Source organism: Leptonychotes weddellii, chromosome 6 (genome assembly GCF_054177405.1).
Source record: "Leptonychotes weddellii isolate Sample4059 chromosome 6, ASM5417740v2, whole genome shotgun sequence".
Lineage (NCBI taxonomy): Eukaryota > Metazoa > Chordata > Mammalia > Carnivora > Phocidae > Leptonychotes > Leptonychotes weddellii.
Genome location: NC_138374.1, coordinates 122,746,367 through 122,767,180, shown reverse-complemented (window position 1 = coordinate 122,767,180; position 20,814 = coordinate 122,746,367).

Sequence of the window (20,814 nt, the reverse complement as noted above, 5' to 3'; positions counted from 1 at the left end):
AAAATACTCATGAAAGAAATTGAGGAAGACACAAAGAAATGGAAAAACATTCCATGCTCATGGATTGGAAGAACAAATATTGTGAAGATGTCAATGCTACCTAGAGCAATCTACACATTTAATGCAATCCCTATCAAAATACCATCAAATTTTTTCAAAGAAATGGAACAAATAATCCTAAAATTTGTATGGAACTAGAAAAGACCCCGAATAGCCAGGGAATGTTGAAAAAGAAAAGCAAAGCTGGTGGCATAACAATTCCGGACTTCCAGCTCTATTACAAAGCTGTCATCATCAAGACAGTATGGTACTGGCACAAAAACAGACACATAGATCAATGGAACAGAATAGAGAGCCCAGAAATAGACCGTCACCTCTATGGTCAACTAATCTTTGACAAAGCAGGAAAGAATGTCCAATGGAAAAGAGACAGTCTCTTCAACAAATGGTGTTGGGAAAATTGGATAGCCACATGCAGAAGAATGAAACTGGACCATTTCCTTACACCACACACAAAAATAGACTCCAAATGGTTGAAAGACCTCAATGTGAGACAGGAGTCCATCAAAATCCTAAAGGAGAACACAGGCAGCAACCTCTTTGACCTTAGCTGCAGCAACTTCTTCCTAGAAGCATTGCAGGTAGTTTTAAATTAATTAAACATACAAATAATTTATAACACCAACTTTAGCCATAGTAATTCAACAAAATATTATATTTGGGGAAAATGTTGGAAATAATAAAATGCTAAATTTGTCCTTATTTCAAATTTGCAAACTTAAAGGGTGTAGTATTTAAGATTCAGACTATACATACATTTGTAAAATGATTACATATGGGTCAATAATAACAACAGAGATTCAAGCAAAATATTTTGTCATCACCTCTATTTAAACCAGTGGATACAATCTACTTTTCATTATGCTTATTAAAAAAAAAAAATAGGTCAATAAAGAAAATATATGTGAAACTCTTTAAATTATATATGCACCTATATATATATATATATATATATGTACTGAATTGAGCACTATGTTTATGAACACAAACAATTAGTTTAATTTTTCATTGTTACTCAGCACTGTGTGCAGGGACACATTCTAAATGACTTCATATGGTTTCCATAATACTTCATGTTTCTGTAGACTATAAGAGTTCTAAAATATGATTTTAAACCATATTTTTAAATTCAATAACAATACTTTATAAAGGCAACACTAAGTTCAAGCAAATGAAGTCTAGCAGAGATTTACTGGATAATGCACAGAACATTGATTTAACAAATTTATATTCAAATTTAAAATATCCACCTTAAAACATGTTAATCTATTTGTATTTCAAGGGTACAGATGTGTGGACTCCGAATGTCCCAGCTCAACATTAGCATGATTCCCCTGGCAGGCAGAAAGAGATATATCATTCCGATTGAGGTGGGGAGAAGAGATGTTGGGATATGCTCATACGGTCTTTCTTGGCCAGAGCCTACTGAAACTTATGCCACAATGGTTACTTGGGCTGGAAGAAGTAGCCAAATTCTGAAGACTGATGAGACAGAAAGTATTTGAAGTCGTGCATAAATGGTGGCCATGCCTTAAAATACTGATAAGTGTGTGCTCTGTTTTTATGTTGCAAATATATTAGTTTGGAGTCTCTATCTTATTGTAGAAAAGGGTGCACTCACATATACCCCAAGATCGATGCTACAATGCTAATAAGTCAAAGTTTTCTTCAATTGTTGACCTCAATCTCTGACAAGATTTAAGGCAAGAGGGTCAGTAACTTAAGCTATGGTCTGTGCTAATGTATGTTCTCCTAAAAGTGTAATAATCAGTCATGATCTCCTTTGTTCACCCTCAGTATAGATTATCTTCACTTTAGTCCCATTTCAGATGCACTGGCTGCTTGCTTTCTGAATGACCCAGATGTTATTAAAAGAGTTTCCTTCTTACTCACTGAGGTAAATCAGCACTCCATTGGATTCTAATTTGTTCACAACTCCCACAAGGCATTTGGGTTGTCCCCTCATACAATGATTCTGGGCTTGACCACGTGACTTGCTTTCTCTGTGAGGACATGAAAAAATATGGCATAAGCAGAAACTTGAAATGAGCTTGAAAAGTGAGGCTTATCTTGAATGCTATTTAAGATATGGTGGACAGATTTTCTACACGATGGACTCTTTCTGTCTTCATATCTCGTGCTCTTGACCACCTTAGTTGATTTCTAAAAGGCTTTTTCTTTGTGAAAAGCTGAAAAATCAGCTGGTGTTTGGATGAGATAACATTGCCTTATTCATGTATCTGATGGTTAGATGGTTGCTGGCTGGGTGCTGGCTGGATCACTTTACTTCTTCTCAGAAAGTGACTCATGAACTTGAGCTTACTCTAATGGTAGTCTCAGGTTTTCAAGCAAAGCATTCAATGGAAAAATCATAAATGAGCAAATCTAATAAATAGAAAAATGTACATGTACTCACTAGCAGTTAATCAAATATGAATTAGTGTGGACATTTGTATGGGGTTTCTTTATGCCCATTAAGACTAAATTAAAAACATGTGATAACACAAACATTGGTATGGATGGGAAAGTGAGCACACTCACACAAAACTGGGGAAAATGCAAACAAATCATTTTGGAAAGCATTTTGCTAAATTCTATCAAAAATTCATATTCACTTCAAGAGTGGGTACATTACAAAGGAAACTATCAGTTCTGCCTTATAAAACTTTGTATTATATCGCTTTATTTATTTTGATAAATTTTATATTACTTATTATATTGAGATTCAGCATATGAAGGAATTTCAGTTTTTCCAAAGAAATACTTTTAGAAGAATAGTTAAGTCTGAGGAAACAGTCATTATAGTAATTAAAAATTATTAGAATTAAATATGTTATTTATAAATAATTTATTCACTGATTTAGTCATTCTTTTCACTTTCAGTTAAAGATAGAAGAATATAGTTCTAGAATATAATGTGAAGTACAGTATGTGCTTCCTACCCTCACATGCTCAGTAGGTTAGTAGAAGAAAGAGATATTAGTTGACAAATGCTATTTTGTGAGAAACATCATATGCTATGGGCTCACATGAAGACCATTTAATCCAGTTTTGGGGGTTAAGGATAGGGCATGCTTCCTAAGAAAATCACAACTAATTAAGTCCTGAAAATGGTAATATTGGTGGAAAGAAAGAAGTGAAGCTGGAGGAAAAAAAAGAGACTGTTTCTGGCAAAATGGACAGAATTTGAAATGATGTATGTGTGAGAGAGGCATAATACATTCAGAGATCTAAATGCAGCTAAGTGTGTGGTATTAGGATGTGTAAAGAGGTGTATCGAGTAGAATCAGGATGAAGGAATTTGTAAGTTATATAAAGTAGTTTAGACTGCATTCTCAAGATAATGGTTATAGAATTTGTGTAATAAATAATCTGATTGAAACATGGAATTTTGGGACACCAGTTTGGAAGTCTTAGTTAAAATGAGGACAATCTTGGAAGGACAACTGTGGAAGAAAAGAGAAATTAAAAGACATTAAACTGTGGTTATTGTCGGGGTGGTTCAGTCTGTTAAGCGTCTGCCGTTAGCTCAGGTCATGATCCCAGAGTCCCTGGATAGAGTCCCACATCAGGCTCCCCGCTCAGCGGGGAGTCTGCTTCTCCCTCTGCCTCTCCCCTCTGCTCTCGTGCTCTCTCTCTCACTCTCTCTCAAATAAATAAATAAAATCTTAAAAAAAACTGTGGTTATTGTTGACAAGATATTGCTTATTTCCAGAAAGAACCACTATGAATGATAGGGAGGGCATTTTTAGTCTGTTAATTGATATTATCATATTACAGAATACCATTACAATCATTTTAAGTGAGTTTTTAGTTTCTAAATTTGTTTTAAATCTTGTAATCCTGTACTTACTATTTCTTAAAATACTTTTGAATGTTATCCCTTCCTTATGAAGTATGTATCTGTTTACATGGGCATAAGCATATACATTTTAGAGTGGTTCACAACAATATTCTATCTTATGGTCTGGCAATTCTGATATATTGCAGCCAAATTTGCTGCATGTTCTGCACTTTCTCCTTTGAACTGACTGTATTCTAGTATCCAACATATTAGTTCCCTGATTCGTTTTGTTTTTTTCATATAAAATCAGAGAACGGTTACAGGAGAATCAAGATAGCTAATGCTTAACTTTTAAATTGAAGAAGGGGACCAAAAAAGTGGGGAATTTCCATCACATGGAGAAAGCTTGCTTGAAAATTAAGCTAACATAGAAGAAAGCAGAGCCAAGTAATCAAGAAGGACGCAGACATAACAAGACAAGTAAAGAGATTTAGAACCATCTACTTAATTTGAACCTCTTGGTCAAGCCACATATCAAGCAGATTCCATGTGTTTACTTGATAGTAATGTAAGTCAATACTGTCTTTCATTCTGAAGTAATTTGTGGGGCATTTCATTCATCACTAGTTTAAAGTGTATAAATAAAATGCTTCAATATACATTTATTTAATATTCCCCGTAATATACATCATATCTTCACTTATTCAAACTATGTATTCTGTGCATGTCTTGAACTTCTCTAATAATTACAATTACAATTAGTAATTGTAGCTTGAATTCAATTTTAGCATTTAAACAAATTTTGAAAAAAATTATGATGTCAGTGCTCATCACCACATGTGCCCTCCTTAATACCCATCACCCAGTTACCCCAGCACTGGGTGTTATACGCAACTAATGAATCGTTGATAACTACATCAAAAACTGATACTGTATTATATGTTGGCTAATTGAACATAATAAAAAATAAAAATAAAAAATAAAGTATAAAAAATTATGAAGTCATCACTTAAATATTTATTTAAATAAATTTTTACTTAACGGGTTATTAAGTACATACATTTAATTTAGAAGAGAAAATCAGAAATGAATCATTGTACAGTTTAAGAAAGGCAAATCATTGAGTCTGTTTTCTTAGCAAAGTGAACTTGATGCAGTTGTTAAGCAACAGGGCCCACCTCTCAAGTATAGTGAAAACACATGACATTGCCTGTTGTGATTAATGAATTATAGCAGGACACCCAAATCATTAGGATTCTCCATGAAAAATCATCACTGGGACATGGCAGACAGGAAATTGATAAAAAATGTTAATATTCTTTATGTGGTGTTATTAACTGAAAGTATAAAGTCATCTGAACTTGGAAAATTTTATCCAAAATATTGTTCACCAGTACTATAGACATAAATTCTCAATATGAGTGTATTGATAAGTGACACAAATTAAAGAGAAATAAATATAAAACTTTTAACTCTGGATTTTAATAATCAGTTTCCTACAAGGTAAAGATAAGCAAAACTAGTGTGCTTAACACTGAGTGAAATTCTATGTGTGCGTAAAATTAACAAGAATGCATAAGAATGCATCTTGTATGCCTTTTTCTGATAGTATTTCAGAGTTAAATTTTGCTCATTTCAGTAAAAAAATATTATTTATTACCTACTCCATGTGAGTCATTATGTTAGATACAAGGGATAAAAGATATTAATGGAAATTCTCTTAACCTGTAGGGATTTATAGAAAATCACCAGGTACAGTAATAGTGGTATGAACGAAGAGACACAGGTGCACTTATGAGGAACCCTCAGTTGTGTTAGTAGAGATATCACAGACCATGTATTTTTGAAAAGCAAACTGTAAGCCCATCAATCATGAGGGGAGGAGAGGGGCTTTCCAGAGAGTCAAAATGAGCCAAGAAAGAAAACCAAATAACCAAAGGCATTCCACACAGTTGTAGCAACATATGCAGGGTGAGAAGTGGGTTGAGAAAAGGATGAATAGGGTGCTGGAGACCAAGCCAGCAAGCCTGCTTTGTTTTCAGTGAGGAACTTGAGGTGTGTGCCATGGGCAATGGATATGTACAGTCACATAGCTCTTCTAAGCAGGGGTATGAAGGATGACGTCAGGGGTGTCTGCACTCCTAGCTGGCCATGTGTACAACTTCCCATGGGGAAGTTGTAAAAAATGATTCCTGGCTTTTGACTCTCAAAGTGAGTTCAGGATGTTGAGTAGGGCTATGTCACATGTTTCAAACCTCTAGGGCTATAATTGGTTGTGACCTAACAAATGACTTATGCCTTAGGGGGTCATGCTATAACCTAGATAGTACACTTTTCCAAACCTAATTGTGTAGCACATAGGGAGTAAGAACAAGGGGCACATGCCTAAAACTCTGAATGTCTGAATGATCTTTTGCCTCATCCATGGTACATGATCATTGTCCTTTCTAGGCTCAGCAAACATGGCCTTTCAGTGCTTAGGTTAGACTTTGGGATACTTTCAATCTCCTCTAACTTCTTGACTTATCCTGTAGATTCAGAGGACAGAGTCAGCATCTTATATTAGTTTTCTATTTTACCAGGACTTTATACATGAAAAATCATAATTAAAAAAAAATTTGAATAAATAAATTTTAGGGGCGACTCTTCTGTATTGTAAGCAGAAAATGTAGCCTATGGATATATTTGTTTACTTGTTTATTTTCCAACTTTTAAAACTTATTGAGATTTTCTTCAGGAAAAAGTGCAGTCAATTTTGCAAATATCAGTAAATGCAATGTGTATACAAAGTAATTTGTTTAAGTACACTATTTCACGTATTTCTATGTGAATGAATCCTTCCTTACTTTGGTTCTTTTGGGGTATATAAAGTAATTCTTGTTAATTTTGCTGTTCAAAACTTTCATACCTCGCATCTCTTTATTTGAGTTTCAAAGTCATTAATTAATTCATATTGATATAAACATAAATCAAACATATTTCTGTTTGTTTTGTTTACATTCTGGTAGCATGACTAAAAGCATTTAAATAGATTTCAAAGCAGAGTCCAAAGGATTTATCATTTGCACAAATGTTGTGGGTCTTTACAATGTGATTGGTTAATATTGTATGGAAGTAGAACTATTTCAGTTGGATCTGAAGAATGAGTTGAAAGTAAGTAGGAAAATACATTAGATAGGCATTCTAGGAAGAACAAATGAGCACTAGAGAGGCAAGGAGAAAATTGCCAGATGAATGGTGGCATCTGTCTATCATCTACCTATCTATCTATCTATCTATCTATCTATCTATCTATCTATCATTTATCTATTATCTATAATCTATCTATCATCTATCTATCCATTCTTCTATTATGTATCATCTATCTATCTATCTATCTATCTATCATCTATCATCTATCTATCATCTATCATCTAGCTAGCTAGCTAGCTATCATCTATCTATTATGTATTTATTAGTGTTAGTAACAGAAACCCAAACTAAACCATCTGCACAATAAAGAAATCCATTGATTCTCACACATCAAAGTTAATTGCTAGGCAGAGTTTCAGTGCAAATAAATTTAGTGCCTTAATTCTGTTTTTTACTCTCTTAATTCTGTTTTTACACACTCATATTCTTTCTATATCTAGGCCAGCTCCTCTCACAGACGGTAGAAGGATAGGGGGTTATTTGGGGCACAAAGTCATTTTCACTTTTCCAGTTGTTTCTCATAAGATGAAGGGAAAACTTTCTGCGGCATCCCCAGGCATCTCTCCTTGAAGTCATCAGCCTATGTTAAATCACATGTATTTTTAAACAAATCATGACACTGTTTATTTAACTTCCCTTAGATCAAGTCATTCTTGCCTTTGACGCAAGGTCATTTCTCTAAATCACATCTGGCCGTTCCATCTCCATGGCAGAAGGTGAACAAATTTGGAAGATTAACGATAGTGCCTAACATAGTGTCTGTCTTCCGGGAATTTTAAGTAGCTGATTTTGACTAGAAAATATTCAATATAAACTTATTATCTCTCTAATTTGCCATTTTAGAGGAATTAAATGAATTTATGTTATTACATGTGCTATTCTTAATGATTTAATACATAGAATTAAAAATGTGAAGGTTCATTTAATTGGCAAAAATCATGTTTTAAAAACAATAAGGAAATGTTAATTAAATTATTTTAAAATATTATGAGAATATGAGTGTTGGAGTTTCCATTGTGATATATTTCTTGAGAGTTCAATGATTAGTACTTGTGATTGTTGCTCAGAGAAAACTAGTTGCTCATAGAGTAATAGGTATACCAACTGGTTGTAGAAGTTCTCATGCAGGGGTGCCTGGGTGGCTCAGTTGGTGGGGTGTTTGCCTTTGGCTCAGGTCATGATCCCCAGAGCCCTGGGATCAAGCCCCATGTTGGGCTCCTTGCTCAGCGGGGAGTCTGCTTATCCCTCTCCCTCAGCCCCTCCTTCTCCTTCTGCTTGTGCTCCCGCTCTCTCTCATAAATAAATAAAATCTTTAAAAAAAATAAAAAAGAAGTTCTTGTGCATTTTTTACTTATATCAAAAATAAAATCTCAAAAATGGTTTAATTACATGCCTTAAGCTCCACCTATATTTTCATTTTGATTAAATTTTGCATTTTACTTATGAAAAAGAAAGTGTTAGTCTATATTTTGCATGTCTGTAGTCACTATCAAATTGACTTGACATTCATATTCTTTAAATTGATATTGTCCAATGGAACTATCATCAGTGAAGAAAATGTTGACTAATCTGTGCTGTCCAATATAGCAGCTACTAGCCTTTGGCTACTGAGCACTTGCAAAGTGGTCAAGTGGTCAGTGCAACTGGGAAGCATAATGTATCATTATATAAATTAATTTTTGGTGAAATAGAGTCTCAAGTGGCTAGTGGCTACCATGTTGAACCAGCACAGCTTTACATTGAAGAGGAGATGTTTGGAATGCCAAGTAAAGTACACTCAAGAATACCTAGCTAACAATATATTGGAAATGGCATGTATAACAATATTAATGACCTACATATCATTGGAAAAACTATAGGAATAACATGAATGAGAACAAGATTATATTATGCTTTTCATTATGGGCTATATTTTCTGACTATAACAAAACATGATGTCATTACCTTTATGTTATAATAGTAACATGTAACCAGCATCAATAATTAAATCCACAATGCTTGCTACAAGTACAATAAAATGTCATCTGCATCCTTTTTAAGAGGTACAGTTACTGTTTTAAAAATGTATTCTCTTTACAAACTCTTTTCATGCATTGTTCATTTCATAATGTTGGATTAGCAGTCACTCCAAATATAATAAAGTCTTTAATGTACTTTAATGTGAGAAACAAAAAATCAAACTAACTTGTATATGTAGACAAATACTCAACTGTTTGTTGGTTGTATTTAAATTAATGCTAATTTAGTCTTATATTGTTAATAGGCTCACAAACATCCACACATTTATTTTAGAGTACTACATTTTATTTTCTAAAGACAAAACCTATTTGAATTCCAAATGTTGATCTCCTGACAGATTTATAGCATGTGTTTATTTAATCATGTTTGATAATAACTTTATTTACACCACTTTCACCATAAAATTTTGTGAGGGATTTTTGTCACTAGAATGACTATTAAACAAAATTGAATTGAATGATTAAAAATTCAAAAACACCCAACAAACCAAATGGTTAACTGAGACTGGAACCTTGCATTTTCTTACAGGAACTATTCTGTGTTTTCTACTGGGTCAGGGATATAGCAGGACTGTTTGGCCCCTGGTTTCCTAAGATGACACCCATTGAAACATTCCAGTATTCCTTCAATAAACCCACAGATGCATTTTTAATCTCATCATAGCTTACTGTATTTAGTAATATACTACAGTTGTGTTGAAAAGCGGATGGAAATGTAACAGCATAAATTATTTACCCAAAGTTTTCATTTTTTCTTTCAGAATGAGACCTGAAATTATTTTTATAGTTCATAGTTGCCATAAAGTATAACATGTAAGTATATAAATATAGTTATAATCTAAGTGTCTAGATCAGTACTGACACTTTAAGGTATTGATCAAGATGGTTCTCCTCACAGATACCTGGGTGGCTCAGTCAGTTGAGCATCCTGCTCTTGGTTTCGGCTCAGGTCATGATCTCAGTTTTCTGGAGGCCTGCGTTGCACTCTGTGCTCAGCGGGGAGTCTGCTTGAAGATTCTCTCCTTCTTCCTCTGCCCCTCCTGCTCTCTTTCTCTCTCTCTATGTCAAATAAATAAATGAATCTTAAAAAAAAAAATGGTTCTCCTCAATTTAACTGAATTTTAGATAGGTTTTTTCGTAACTCTTGAAAACTGACCTCCTTTTCTTAGAACATCTACTTTAGAAAACTGGCAATTGTAAATTCCTTCTCTGCACCTTTGAAATGTATGTATATCTTATCCCCCTTCTTGCTAATTTTAAAACTCAGGAAATGTATTTTTCAATAAACTGGAAGCCATCTCTTTGAAATGTAAACATCAAAGAAGATAGTGACTCTATCTTCCAGTATCTGTGGGAGGATAGGACACTAACTTTGATGGGCACCAATTAGCAAACACAAATGGCCTAATCATGGAGAAAAACATTTGTAAATGGGAATAATTCACTGTGATCCCTTAACACATCCCATTGACCAACCTCCCTGCTAACATCCTCCAAAACCTTTCCACTAATTCAGTCCAAAGCTTAAGATCCATCCTGCCTTTTGTTTCAGTAGAGATTTCAGTCTCTCTACCATCTTGCAGTAGTCTTTTTTTGAAAATATTTTATTTATTTTGAGAGAGAGAGCACACAAGCAAGAGAGCACAAGCAGGGGGAGCAGCAGAGGGAGAGGGAGAAGCAGACTCCCCACTGAACAGAGAGCCTGATGTGGGTCTTGATCTCAGGACCCCGAGATCATGCCCTGAGCTGAAGGTAGCCGCTCAAACGACTGAGCCCCCCAGGTGCCCCCATACTGTAATAGTCTTAAATAAAGTCTTCCTTGTCCGATTAACTTTGCCTACTGAAATTTTTGTTTTGATAGATTTTTATTCTTTGTTTCTTCATTCCTCTTTTTGTTCTTCTTCATTTTTAAAATGTGTGAAGCGTTCTTTTCATAAAGGAATACAGCATACCTAGCTATTTTTTTCTTATATAATGTAAACTACTTAACAATTAAAGCAAGTGTATGTAAGTATCTTTCTGCATTCATTTAATATTATACATACCTGTGTTTCTGGATTTTAATGCTGACTTAACAAATCACAAATTTAACAGCTTAAAAGAACACATATTTGTTATCTCACAGTTCTGAAGTCATGAGTCCAAGTAGGCATAGCTGGGTCCTCAGGGTCTTACAAGGGGTCAGCAAGATCATAGTCATTGCTCTAAACTTCAGGGAAGAATCTGATCCGAACCTCCCACGCTATAAACTGCCCATTTTCTTGATAGCTGTGAGCCTCACAGCCAGGGATCACCCTCCTCCTCCAGAGCCCGTCCACATTCCTTGGTTTGTAGTCCTTTTCTCCATTTCAAAGCCAATAACAATGAGTCAAGTCATCATACTTCAAATCTCCCTGACAGTCCCGTGTGCCTCATCTTTCCTTTGTTTTCCACTCCCTCTGAACTCTGAGTGACTCTTCCTTTTTTAAGGGCTCAATTGATTATACAGGGCTGACCTGGATCATCCTGGCTAATCTTCCTATTTTAAATTCACCTGATTAGTAACTTTAATTCCATCTGCCAAATCCTTCCACATCAGTGCCTGGATTAATTTTTAATTGAATAAGGAAGGGATAGGAATATTAAGAGAACACTTTTAGTTGCCTACAGATATTTCTAATATCCACTCACAAGGGAAAAGGGGGATTTTATGTAATAAATACTGAACATTGACTAAAGTTGATTGCCTTGCACATTAAAAGAAAAACATAGCTAATGAGGGCTATTCTATCAAAAATGGTAATTCTTTATAAAGTCAACAGATGCAACTAATTATTATGTCATATCACGGCATCCTTGATATAACTAGAAAAAGGACTATTTTACTCTGATTTGGAACAAAGATAGAATTTAATAACCTTGATTGTCATATAACTAGGGTTGATTATGTAATTTGTTATTTTTGAAGGCCACTCTATATATGGCAATATGCTAATTTCTAGAGATAAATAATATACATCTCTACCTTCTAGGCACAGGCAAGTGACTTTATGTAAAGTTTTAAATGGTCATGTTTTATTGAATCAGGACACACTGCTTTATTGTGAATGACTTTAAACCGATATCTGTGGTTTCAAATATGCTATCTGCTTTCCTTAGAGCATATCTAATTGTCTTCATGTGGCAGAACTGGTCTTCACCATATGCTCAAATATACATTCTCCTTGATTTAAGTAAATAAATTCTAGCAAACCATTAGTTTTTTCCTCTGCATGTTTACAAAATTTGGAAATGTGATTTTTAAGAATGGCATAGTACAAGAGTTTTTAAGTCTCCTGAATCAAAAGAGTGAGGAACCAGCTGTCACATACACATAAGGGGATTATCTACCTATACATATACATAAACTTATATTTTCATGGCTTCTTTTTTTTTTTTTAGGTATTGTACTGATATTTTAATTTTACTTATTTTTATTATGTTATGTTAATCACCATACATTACATCATTAGTTTTTGATGTAGTGTTCCATGACTCATTGTTTGCGTATAACACCCAGTGCTCCATGCAGAATGTGCCCTCTTTAATCCCCATCACCAGACTAACCCATCCTCCCACCCCCCTCCACTCTAGAACCCTCAGTTTGTTTCTCAGAGTCCATAGTCTCTCATGGTTTGTCTCCCCCTCTGATTTCCCTCCCTTCATTCTTCCCCTCCTGCTATCTTCTTCTTTTTTTTTTTTAACATAAAATGTATTATTTTTCAGTTTTGTTTGAGGTGCTTGGCTCAAACCAAAGAAAAGATAAAAATTACTTTTAACATGGGCTCTGAGATAAAGGAAATGCTATTGTAATACACTAGGTAATACGTATATCACTTGTTTTGATAAAATTGTAGACAGTGATATTACATAGTTAATGTAGACTACATTGTTAATTTTATATTTTCATTTTAATGAATGAAATTGAGGTAATGAGAATTTAATGTCAAGGGAATCATACATTAGAATTAAAATGTATTTTTAATTCTTTATCCTTACTGAATTATTTTTTCAATATATCTGATTTTAAATAGGCTTAAAATTAATCACTTGACACTATATGATGAAAAACTATTATCTATTATTTATTTATTTTATTATTGATACATTTTAGAAACTAAAATAAAATCTATGTATGCTGGGATTAGAATACTATTTTTAAAATTATTATGAACTTAGTGACAGCTAAATTCTATAAGAATCTATAAGAATCTTTGGAGAAATAGCCTTAACAAAGCAGAATAAAATATAAAACTTGTTCTTTTGTTTTCTCAACATATCATTCTCATTCATTTTCAATACCTTACCAATATAGACTATGCTATATTGTTTAGGGTTGGCAAAGATTGTACACTATGAATGCTAACTTTTTTTAAGTTTTCTAAGCATGTTTCACAGGTATTTAGGGAATAATTATAACTCTTTCTTATCCTTGATCATATAAAGGATTTTGATTTTATAAGAGAAGTTTCACAGGCATTTTACTTCTGATGATCTGATAGAAAAAGAAGGAGAAAAATTAATGTGGCATACCGAATGCAATAACTGGGTGCTGGACTACAAGTCCTAAACCTAAAAGGACAATATCCTTAACCTCATAGATAATGTGTCAGATAAGAAAGGGGCCTTTTATTGAAGCAAGAAAGAGTAAGAAGAAGGAGATCAATATTGAAATAGTATTTAAATTTTACCAACCAGGGTTGTATGTCATCTGTGAGGTATCAAAGTTTGAGAGGCATGAACAGGGCTAAAGTGATAATGAATAATGAGTGGGAACTCAATGTAAGGAAATTTTCAAAATTCACTTTTAGTTGGGGCACCTGGGTGGCTCAGTCGGTTAAGCATCTGCCTTTGGTTGGGGTCATGATCCCCAACTCCTGGATCAAGCCCAACATTGGCTCCCTGCTTAGCGGGGAGCCTGCTTTTCCCTCTCTCTCTGTTCCTCCCCCCTACTCATGCTCACTCTCTCAAATAAAATAAAACCTTTTAAAAAATTCACTTTTAGCATCACCCTTGTCTCTTGAATTATACTTGTCATGGTTAATAGGTTTTAGAAAATTAGAATTATCTCAGAATACTTGCAATCTATTGGTCACTTTGAAGTGTTTGTTAAATTACAGTCCACATCCATAAAATAGTCATTGCCTGCTGACTGATGTTTATCTTTCTTTGTTTGACCAAATGGTTCTGAAGATAAAGTTATTCCATGACGTGGCTTCAAAGATCAGGCTAGATTATTATTTAATTTCATTTCAAGTATAATATTATTATTTAATTTTTAAAATAAGTAGAGTTACTAAGAAAAAAAATATAGGAAAAACTATAGGAATTTAAGTCAGAGAACATTACCTAAAATATCTAAGGATCAAAATTTGCATCTGGGTGTGCCAAAAACAGATGTATTTTCATTTGAAATAAGCACCAAACTTTGGAAGTAACCTGTAGATCCTTCCTTCTCCAAATTGCCATGCTGAGCAGCAATTGGATGAACAGGTGGCAGAATTTCTAGAGACATGTTCCAAGATAAATGTGATATATGTAGAAGATTATGAGGAAGTAAAGAGTACTGTCAGGTGTGCCCCAGGGAGAGACCCCTGGTAGTACCACCCCTTGGGAATAGAAATAAGGGTGTCATTTCAAACCATTTAAAAGTCAATGTTTTATGAATGATCCAGAAGAGAGAAGATCCTCATGAGGATGACAATGAATGTGCTGTCTCTCTGGTAGTTAGCAGCTGTAATTCACTGTAATTTACTTTGTAGAAATAAAAATAATATGACTAGTCTTGATCTTGAGTGCTGTGGAGCAAGACATACATGATGCATAACTAAGAAATGATTGTGATGCATTAGAGCCTAGAAACTAAAATTTACTCCAACCTCACTTCATCCTGTCACATAGGCATTTTATCATCTCACATTGTCACAAGAAGGGCAAGTACAATACAATAATTTGAGAAAGACTCATTCACATAATTTTTATTACAGTATATTGTTATAACTCGTCTATTTTTCGTTATTGTTTTTGATCTCCTACTATGCTTAACTTATAAATGAAACTTCATCATACGTATGTGTATATATAGGAAAAAAACATAGTATAATGGAAGGTTTGGTACTATCTTTGATTTCAGGCATCTGCTGGGGTTCTTGGAACATATCCCCCAAGGATTTGCAGGGACTACTGTAGTAAGTGCAATGTTGGGTTGCAATGCTATCTTTGTGATTTTTGACTATTTATTTCACTTCTCTGAACCTTATTTTTCTGAAAGAAAAATAAGCTTTGGAGCTGACTATACCAGAATTTGAAATGAGGCTGTTTACCTTACTTGTTTAATAGTTTTAAATAAGTCTTATAAAATCTCTGGGCATCATTTCCCTTATCTGAGGAAAGCCAGCACCTAGCTCTAAAATATCTCAAATATGTAGATCACAGATATGTAAGTTTCTTTGTAATGCTGTGGGTTCTTGGTCCTGTACCCTAAATCTGGGTTAGTTTTTAAATGCTTTAAACAATGGGTCAAAAAGAGGGATGTTCTATGACTTCTTTTTGTTTGTTTGTTTGTTCCTTTTGTTCTGTGTGTGTGTGTGTTGGTTTGTTTTTTTGTTCCTTTTTCATTGTTCTTTGTTTTGTTTTGTTTTGTTTGTCTTCGTTCTGTGACTTCTGGGGCTACATCATAAATGACATGTAGTTTTCACATGGTCGTCTTGGTATTGTTACGCCCTGGAAGCTCCCTCTCTGAATATACCATCTCAGAACTCAGCAGCCATCCTGAGAGACATCCAAACCACATGAACCAGCAGCATGTGTACTCCAGACCAGAGTCCAGCTGAGCTGATTGTTCAGCAGTTCCAGCCCAGCTGGCAGACTCTTGACTGAAGGACCTACCATCAAAGTGTATCAACTAGTCTTGAGGATTTCAGCCCTCAGCCATTCAGTTCTTCCCAGGTGACCCATGGATTTTCTGAGCATAATAAAATGGTTGTTTTTATGCCACTAAGATGTCACTAACTCACATCATTATCATGAAAATACTAAATTTAAGGGAAAGTATTTAACAAATTAAAAACACATTACAAATGTATTATAAAAATAAAATACATAAAATTTTATGAATCAACATAATGGAGTGGACAAATAAATATATTTTTAAGATATCCTAGTTGTGTTCATTAATGAATGATTGGACCATAAGAGGCTATTTAAAAATTATGACAGCTTAGAATATACCCTGTTATTCTGACCTGGATATTATATTAGGCAGAGTAGATTATCTTGTGCTAATTGCTTATTAGTACCATTTTCAGAAACCAATCCTAGACAGACAGGAGAATTAAACAATATAGAATGTGTAGTAACTGTGAACTGAGTTTCTCTCTTTATTCTGAATGTCATTTGTTTACCTCCTGGAGTGGGGTGGGGATAAAACTTAGCTCTTGTACTGAAAGTAGGCTAATATATTGAAAATAAAATTCGAGAACTAATGCTCGGGAACAAATTACATTCCACACTGAAAGTATGGCTGTAAGGTATGCCAACAGAGAGCTGAGATGCATATTATTCAAGTGTGTAAAATGACTTCTTCCTGAGGATTTTGTAAGAGATGAATACTAAATTGGCCAGACTACAAAAGGCAAATCGTGTGTTAGATCAGAAGTAGACACTTTAGTTTCATGAGTCATTGGCTTGGAAAACTGTCTTAAAGGTATTAAGGAAGGAAAAGAAAAAGAAGAAAAAGCACAATAAAAAATAGAATATCTATCACAAACAATGTCAGCAGGGGTGAAAAAGGAGCATGATGCATGGAATCATAGAAACAGAGAATCCAATTTATCAGAAAAAACTTCTCACACCTGGCACTTTTTTGACACAAAAAATTGCAATAACAACATTTTCTCCCTGAATTAAGATCCCACCATCTATGAAAGATAACACAGTGATCAAACATTAAACATGAAATAGTTTTATATGATCAAACTGGTATTTTAAGGTTAAAACTTCCCTACAAAAAGTTATTTATCAATTATGCGATTAATTTGTCAAGCATAATATATCAAAGCAAAACATTTAAATATATATCATTGTATCAATAGTGGTAAAATTGGGTAATTAACTGTGCAGCTTAAAATATGCTTCTGTTAATTTGGTACAGTGTTCTGAAACTTAACAAAATAAAAAATGTATATTAAAATCACTGTAAATATATATTTTTGTTACATTACAAATACACATCATGTCGAATACATACATACATGTCCATATCAACAAAGTTATAATGCTTTTCAAATTTGTTTTATCTTTTTTCCAGCTTTATAGAGCTATAATTGAAAATAAGCTTACAGCATTGTGTTTTGATATAAATATATCTTATGTGATTACCACCATCAAGCTCATTAACATACCATCATCTTACATATAGTGACCATTTTGTGTGTGTGAGTGTGTGGTGACCTACTCTCTTAATATCTACTCTCTTAGCAAATTTTAAGTATAAAACATATTATAGGAACTCTTATAACTCCATTGCAAAAAACAGACATTTCTCCAAAGAAAACATACAAATAGCCAGCAGTGAGTGGGTGTTCAATATCACTAGTCATCAGGGAAATGCAAATGAAAACCACAATGATTATCATTTAGCAAAGATGTAGAGAAAAGGGTACCCTTGTGCACTGTTTAGGAAATGTAAGTTGGTATAGCCATTAGGGAAAAAAGAGTGGAAATTCCTCAAAAAATAAAAAAAAATAGAACTACCATATGATCTACAATCCCACTTCTGCGTATACATCTAAAGGAAATAAAATCAGTATCTTGAAATATATCTGCACCCCCATGTTTACTGAAGCATTATTCACAATAACCAAGATATGGAAACAACCTAAGTTGTCCTAACAACTTAGTGTCCTAATTGGATGGATAAAGAAATTGCGGTATTTATATATAAAGTTAGATTGTGAACAGTGAACTCACATGCAGGTATCAGGGAATGTTTCTTAGAAGAATGTAGATGCCTGAACAATTCTAGTGTGAAAATAAGCTAGATGAAGACATTCTTAGGGCAGGAAGAGTTGCTGGCAGAATAAAAGGCATGTAAAGATAGATAGATAGAACTATAAGAGCTTTTGAGGAAATTAAATAATGGTATGTAGAAAATGTGAGGGACAAATTTCAGATAGGTCAGTGGAAAGAAACCACTCGGAAAAATTTTAGAGGCACACCATTATATGCTAAGTTAAAGAGATTAAGTGTAAAGATTTGGAAACTCTGAAGCTTTGTAAAGAGATAAAAATAACGAGATGACACATTGTTAGAGTACTTGGACAGAATTTAGAAGAGTACTACTCAGGTGGATGGTGCTCCCCATAGTGCACTATGCAAGAAAATCTACTGAGTAGAGAAAGAAAATAACATGACTACTGTTTACTTACATAAAAAATAAGAGTGAAATAATATTTGCTGTTTTTTTAATATGTTCATTCTAGTTCTCTGATGTGTCTTATGGGGATTGATTTTTCTTTAAAGAAAACATTTACAATATTATTTTTTAACTAAAAAGAGGTGGAAGCTTTTTGGTATTTGCCCAAATGAGTTGAAAATCTATGTTCATGCAAAAACCTGCACACAGATGTTGACAGCAGTTTTATTTATAATAGACAAAACTTGGAAGCAACCAAGATGCCCTTCATTAGATGAATGAATAAATAAATCATGATACATCCAGACAATGGAATATTATTCAGTGCTAAAACAGAAATGAGCCACCAAGCCATGAAAACACAAAGAGGAAACAAATTTACATTACTAAAGTGGAAGAAGCCAGTCCAGAAAGACTACATCCCATATAATTCCAACTATATGACATTCTGGAAAAGTTAAAACTATGGAGACAGTAAAAAGATCAGCAATCCCAGGGGTTAGAGGCAGGGTATCAGGGAGAGAGGAATAGGCAGAGCACAGAGCATTTTCATGGCAGTGAAAATACTCTGTAATACACTATAAGAATGATACCTGCTATTTTACATTTGTTCAAACCCCTGGGATGAACAACAACAAGAATATATCTTAATGTAAACATCCATAGACTATGGGTGATTATGCTGTCTATGTGTAGGTTCATCAGTTGTAACAAAAGTCCCACTCTGGTAGGGGATGCTGATAATGGGGAAGGCTATATATAGACCTGTGTGGGGTCAGGTGGTATATAGGAAATCTCTGTGCTTTCCTCTTAATTTTGCTGTGAACTTAAAAATGCTCTTTTTTTTTTTTTTTTAAGACAGAAAGTAGAATAATTTTGCCTAGGGCAGAAATAAGAATGGGGATTTACTGCAAATGGGCACAGGAAACATTTTGGGGGTGATGGAAATGTTCTAAAACTGGATTGTGATGATTGGTTGCACAACTCTAAATTTATTAAAACTATTAAATTATACACATAGAATAGGTGAATTTATAGTGTGGAAATTATACCTTAAGAAAGCATTTTTAACTTTTATTTTTTAAAGATTTTATTTATTTTGTTTGAGAGAGAGAGCATTGGGGGGCAGTGGGAAAGAGAGAAAAGGTGAAGCAGACTCCCCACTGAGTGGGGAGTCCAGCACAGAGTTTGATCCAGGACCCTGAGATCATGACCTGAGCCAAAGGCAGATGCCTAACCTAATGAGCCACCCAGGTGCTCTGAAAGCTTTTTAAAAAATAAAGTCTGACTGTTGGATCACAGACCTGTACCTCTGAAACAAATAATACATTATATGTTAAAAAAAAAAAAAAAAGACGATAGTAGGAAGGGAAAAATGAAGGGGGGGAAATCGGAGGGGGAGACGAACCATGAGAGACTATGGACTCTGAGAAACAAACTGAGGGTTCTAAAGGGGAGGGGTGAACGGAGGGGTTAGCCTGGTGATGGGTATTAAAGAGGGCATGTATTGAATGGAGCACTGGGTGTTATATGCAAACAATGAATCATGGAACACTACATCAAAAACTAATGATGTAATGTATGGTGATTATCATAACATAATAAAATAAAATAAAATAAAGTCTGAAAGGAAGAGGTGGGAAAATCATGCAAGTTTTTTCATTGATCAGAAGTTTACTAATTTTCTTTTTTCTTTTTAAAATAATTTTCTTGTTAAATGTTTCAAAGTATTTTGAAACTTAAAAATGTTATGCATTTTTTTTCACAGATATATAAACGATTTCAAATTTCTTGGTCAGCACTTTGTTGTTTGCAAATAGCTCTCAATATTGCAGTAACCTGCAATGATTTTTGAAAAGAGAACCATGCCTAACCTGTCTCTTCAAGATAAAGATATTATTAAAAAAAAAAATAATGGGTGATAAAGCATTTACCTAAAAAATCTGTGCTCTCAAGAGAACATTTTTAAAATGAGTTGAAATGTTTCAATATTATGTGATTTTCTTTCTAACAAGTATTAGCTGACATTTCACTAAGCTTACAGAACTTGTTGACAAACTCAGTAGATTGAAAAATTCCCAAATTAGGAATATCAGCAGTTATTTAACAAACTTATTATAAATATTGTAGCAACATTTTTAAAAATTCAAGAACTAAAAGATATCAGGAGAGAAGGGAATTTATTGCCTTAAAATAAATATAATCAGGCTAATAAGTGCAGTCAATGATGCAGTTTTCAATGGTTTAACTAGTTTAAATCTAGTTTTTTTTGGATTTTTTTAGAGTCAGAGAGGTATTCTGTATGAGACTATAATAATGGATACATG